Genomic DNA, 6,195 nt, shown 5'->3' with positions numbered 1-6,195 from the left:
GCCTAGGGGAGGGGGAGAGGAACTCTGGATTGGATTTGTTTATTGTCACGTGTACCGAGTGAAAAGTATTTTTCTGCGAGCAGCTCAACTGATCATTAAGTACATGGGAAGAAAAGGGAATAAAAGAAAATACATAATAGGGCAACACAAGGTACACAGTATAACTACATAAGGACCGGCATCGGATGAAGCATACAGGGTGTAGTGTTAATCAGGTCAGTCCATAAGAGGTTGGTTTCGGAGTCTGGTAACAGCGGGGAAGAAGGTGTTTTTGAGTCTGTTCGTGCGTGTTCTCAGACTTCTGTATCTCCTGCCCGATGGAAGAAGTTGGAAGAGTCAGTAAGCTGGGTGGGACGGGTCTTTGATTATGCTGCCCGCTTTCCCCAGGCAGCGGGAGGTGTGGATGGAGTCAATGGATGGGAGGCAGGTTCGTGTGATGGACTGGGCAGTATTCACGACTCTCTGAAGTTTCTTGCGGACCTGGGCCGAGCAGTTGCCATACCAGGCTGTGATGCAGCCCGATAGGATGCTCTCTATAGTGCATCTGTAAAAGTTGGTAAACTCCAGAGAGAGAGAGTGGCAGAGAGTGAGATAGAGAGAGAGAGAGGGGGAGTGAGAGAATGAGTCTTAAAGAGTATGAGTGGGCGAGAGAGAGGGTGGTAGAGAGAGTGCGAGTGAGTGGCAGAGAGAGAGAGTGTGTGTTATGGGCCAGGGTTTAGAGAACCCCAAAGTGTATCATGGGGTTCACCTGACCCACAACTTTACCTAGATTGTGGTGTGGGGAGCACACGGCCCACTCTACAGGTGTGGTACAGCAGAAATGGAAAAGTATTTTTCAAAGCAAAACAATGTTTATCCTATGAACTTATGTTACCCTTTTTAAAACATACAGCATATTGGAAGGTCTAATGCAGGTAGGGAATATACAGTGAATGGCAGAACCCTTAAGAGTATTGACAGGTAGAGGGATCTGGGTGTACAGGTCCACGGGTCACTGAAAGGGGCAACACAGGTGGAGAAGGTAGTTAAGAAGGCATACGGCATGCTTGCCTTCATTTGCTGGGGCATTGAGTATAAGAATTGGCAAGTCATGTTGCAGCTGTATAGAACCTTAGTTAGGCCACACTTGGAGTATAGTATTCAATTCTGGTCGCCACATTACCAGAAGGATGTGGAGGCTTTAGAGAGGGTGCAGAAGAGATTTACCAGGATGTTGCCTGGTTTGGAGGGCATTAGTTATGAAGAACGGTTGAATGAATTTGGTTTGTTCTCACTGGAACGACGGAGGTTGAGGGCGACCTGACAGGAGTCTAGAATATTATGAGAGGCATAGACAGAGTGGATAGTCAGAGGCTTATCCCAGGGTGGAAGAGTCAATCACTAGGGGGCATAGGTTTAAGGTTCAAGGGGCAAAGTTTAGAGGAGATATGCGAGGGATGTTTTTTTACACAGAGGATAGTGGATGCTTGGAACTCGCTGCCGGAGTAGGTGGTGGAAGCAGGGACGATAGTAACGTTTAAGGGGCATCTTGACAAAGACATGAATAGGATGGGAATAGAGGCTTCTGAGGCTTTATAAAGCACTAGTTAGGCCCCATTTAGAATACTGTGAGCAATTTTGGGCCCCACACCTCAGGAAGGACATACTGGCACTGGAGCGGGTCCAGCGGAGATTCACACGGATGATCCCAGGAATGGTAGGCTTAACATACGATGAACGTCTGAGGATCGTGGGATTATATTCATTGGAGTTTAGGAGGTTGAGGGGAGATCTAATAGAAACTTACAAGATAATGAATGGCTTGGATAGGATGGACGTAGGGAAGTTGTTTCCATTAGCAGGGGAGACTAGGACGCGGGGGCACAGCCTTAGAATAAAAGGGAGTCATTTTAGAACAGAGATGAGGAGAAATTTCTTCAGCCAGAGAGTGGTAGGTCTGTGGAATTCATTGCCACAGAGGGCGGTGGAGGCCGGGACATTGAGTGTCTTTAAGACAGAAATTGATAAATTCTTGATTTCTCGAGGAATTAAGGGCTATGGGGAGAGAGCGGGTAAATGGAGTTGAAATCAACCATGATTGAATGGTGGAGAGATATTTTGCGACTTGTGGGAGGAAACCGGAGCACCCGGAGGAAACCCACGCAGACACGGGGAGAACGTGAAGACTCCACACAGATAGTGACCCAAGCCGGGAATCGAACCTGGGACCCGACCGCTGTGAAGCAACAGTGCTAACCACTGTGCTACTGTGCCGGTTGTCTCTCTCTCTCCATATAACTGGGTGAGGGTCAGTGTGGGGGGTGGGGTGAGGGAGACGGGAACCTCTGTGTCCTGAATTACAAGGGTTGGATTACGAGGAGAGGTTGAGTAGACTGAGACTGTACTCTTTGGAATTTAGAAGGATGAGGGGGGATCTTATAGAAACATATAAAATTATGAAGGGAATAGATAGGATAGATGAGAGCAGGTTGTTTCCACTGGCGGGTGAAAGCAGAACTAGGGGGCATAGCATCAAAATAAGGGGAAGTAGATTTAGGACTGAGTTTAGGAGGAACTTCTTCACCCAAAGGGTTGTGAATCTATGGAATTCCTTGCCCAGTGAAGCAGTTGAGGCTCCTTCATTGAATGTTTTTAAGAGAAAGATAGATAGTTTTTTGAAGAATAAGGGATTAAGGGTTATGGTGTTCGGGCCGGAAAGTGGAGCTGAGTCCACAAAAGATCAGCCATGATCTAATTGAATGGTGGAGCAGGATCGAGGGGCCAGATGGCCTACTCCTGCTCCTAGTTCTTATGTTCCTATGAATAAATTGACCATAGTGCTGCCCAGTTTCAGGATGCTAGAGATGGAGCTGGACTATCATCCGGAGCTGTGAGACAATACAGTCAGGAGGCCGCAGCTTAAACTGCTGGAAGATGTCCTCTTTCCCGACAGGGTGGTTGATAACTGGGTGACGGTGAAAAACTTCCAGGCAAAGCCTGATGACCTGCTCATTGCCACCTACCCCAAATCAGGTGAGTGGAGAACAGGCCTCACGTTGGGGGGAGGGCCCAGGCCTCACGGTGGAGGGAGAGGGCCCAGGCCTCACGGTGGAGGGCGAGGGCCCAGGCTTCACGGTGGAGGGCGTGGGCCCAGGCCTGACGGTTCTGGGAGAGGGCTCAGGCCTCACGGTGGAGGGCGAGGGCCCAGGCTTCACGGTGGAGGGCGTGGGCCCAGGCCTGATGGTTCTGGGAGAGGGCCCAGGCCTCACGGTGGAGGGCGAGGGCCCAGGCCTGACGGTTTAGGGAGAGGGCCCAGGCCTCACTGTGGAGATGTGGGCCGAGGCCTCAGGTGGAGAGGGGGGGCCCAGGCCTCAGGGTGGAGGGCCCAGGCCTCACAGTTCAGGGAGAGGGCCCAGGCCTCTGGGTGGAGGGCGAGGGCCCAGGCCTCAGTTGGCGAGGTGGCCCAGGCCTCACGGTGGAGGGCGAGGCCCCCAGGCCTCAGTTGGCGAGGTGGCCCAGGCGTCACGGTGGAGGGATAGGCCCCCAGGCCTCATGTGGAGGGAGAGGGCCCAGGCCTGTGGGTGGAAGGAGAGAGGCCCATGGCCAAAAGGTAGAGTGTAAGGGCCCAGGATAAGTGGGGACACCGTTTGAGGAGGGTAATGTGCTGGGTTGATGTGGACTGCACTTGATGCAGTGTAGCGAGAGACAGACCTTCAACACTTGATGAGATGCAACACAATTGTCTCAACTATTATACATGTTCAACTGTGGGTCGACACTATGCTGACTTGACTGGAGACCTGATACTAGCCTAACCAAACATACTGGCTACCACATGGTGTTTGCACTGGCTGCTGCTCACGAACTCTGACTGTCTCAGAGGCTGGGTCCCGAGAGAACGGGAAACCTAGTGCCCTCTGGCTTTATAGTGGCCGTGTCCTGTCTGCTGATTGGCTGCTGTGTTCTGTGTGCTTACTGGCCATCCTGTGTGTCAATCACTGCCTGTCTGCACTCCATTATATACATGGATGTATATTATGACATCTCCCCCATTTTTTTGTGATTAGATAATAAATATTAAGGTGCGTGTGCGTGTGGATATGTATATGTGCCTGACTATATACAGAATGTGCTAAAATGAACTTACATACATAGGAAGGTGTCGCTAGTGCAGATATAGGGCAGATGAAACGGTAAATGCCCTTTGGCATCATCTCTGCCTCAGAGGTATTTCACCGCATAATGGAACAAATGATGGAGGGTATGGAGGGGGTGCGAGTGTACGTCGACGATGTCATAATCTGGTCCACAACTCCTCAAGATCACACCGATCGCCTCAAGCGGGTGTTCCACAGGATCGACGAGCATGGCCTCCGACTCAACAGGGCCAAATGCTCATTCGGTCAATCAGAAATCAAATTCCTCGGCGACCACATCTCGCAGCAAGGCGTGCGGCCAGATTCTGACAAGGTTTCGGTGATCAACGCCATGAAGACCCCAGAGGACAAGAAGGCGGTCCTCCGCTTTCTAGGGATGGTCAACTTCCTCGGGAAGTTCATTCCCAATATGGCGTCCCACACCACAGCCCTCCGCCATCTCGTCAGAAAGTCGACGGACTTCCAGTGGCTGCCCGCTCATGAGAAAGAATGGCCGGAGCTGAGCGCAAAACTCACCATAGCCCCGGTTCTGGCGTTTTTCGACCCGACCAAGGAGACCAAGATATCCACTGACGCGAGCCAGGATGGCATTGGGGCGGTGCTCCTCCAGCGGGATGACTCCTCCTCCTGGGCCCCAGTAGCGTTTGCCTCCAGAGCCATGACGCCCACTGAGCAACTGTACGCTCAGATTGAGAAGGAATGCCTGGGCCTCCTCACAGGGATCGACAAGTTCCATGATTATGTGTATGGCCTCCCCAAATTCACGGTCGAGACGGCCCACAGGCCATTGGTACACATCATCCAAAAAGACCTCAATGACCTGACTCCACGGTTACAACGCATCCTCCTCAAACTCCGCCGCTACGATTTCGACCTGGTTTACACCCCGGGCAAAGAGCTCATTGTTGCCGATGCTCTCTCCAGATCTAGCACCACACCGTGTGAGCAAACTGACATTGTCTGTCAGATAGACGCACAGGTGCAACTCTGTGCCTCCAACTTTCCAGCTTCTGATGAGAGGGTCGTGCAAATTCGTGAGGAGACGGCCAGGGATCCTCTGCTCCAGCGGGTGATGCAGCACCTCACGAATGGCTGGCAGAAGGGACAGCGTCCCCAGTTTTACAATGCCAAGGACGGTCTAACGGTGGTAGACGGCACCGTCATGAAGCTCGACAGAATTGTGATCCCACAGAGCAAGCGAGATTTGATTCTCGGCCAAATCCACCTGCTCACCTGGGGGTGGGAAAATGTCGCCGTCGAGCTCGAGAGGCTGTCTACTGCCCGGGCATCAGCCAAGATGTCACCAACACGATCCTCAATTGCCCGACGTGTGAAAACTCCCAGCCGGCACAGCCTAAGGAGACGCTACAGCAGCATGAGATGGTGACCTCCTCATGGTCCAAATTCGGTGTTGACCTGTTCCATGCCAAGGGGCGTGACTATGTCCTCCTAGCGGACTACTTTTCCAATTACCCCGAAGTGGTCAGACTGTCTGACCTCACGTCGGGGGCGGTGAACAAGGCACGCAAAGGAAACTTTTGCCCGACATGGGATCCCACTCACGGTGATGAGTGACAATGGCCTCGGTTTTCTCAGCCAGGAGTGGTCAGATTTTGCCCGGCTGTACAACTTTTGGCACGTCACATCCAGCCCCCGCTACCCCCAGTCGAATGGGAAGGCCGAGAAAGGGGTCCACATTGTCAAAGGTTTGTTGTGTAAAGCTGCTGACTCGGGCTCCGATTTCAACCTGGTGCTGTTGGCCTATAGAGTGACCCCTCTGTCCACTGGGTTGTCCCCAGCGCAGCTCCTCATGAACCGCACACTGCGAACGACGGTTCCGGCCATCCACATTCCAGGACCTTGACAACTTCCCGGTCACACAGAGGATGCAGCAGTCTCGGGCCCAATACAAGTCGGCGTACGACGCCCACGCCACAGATCTCCCCGAGCTGGTCCCTGCTGACCGAATTCGTGTTCAGCTGCCTGACGGTGGCTGGTCCACCACAGCTGTGATGGTCAAGCAAGTGGCCCCGAGATTGTTCCTCGTTCGCATGCCTGA

This window comes from Scyliorhinus canicula, chromosome 20 (assembly GCF_902713615.1).
Source record: "Scyliorhinus canicula chromosome 20, sScyCan1.1, whole genome shotgun sequence".
Lineage (NCBI taxonomy): Eukaryota > Metazoa > Chordata > Chondrichthyes > Carcharhiniformes > Scyliorhinidae > Scyliorhinus > Scyliorhinus canicula.
The sequence above is the reverse complement of the archived record's forward strand: the minus strand, read 5'-3'. Positions refer to the sequence as shown.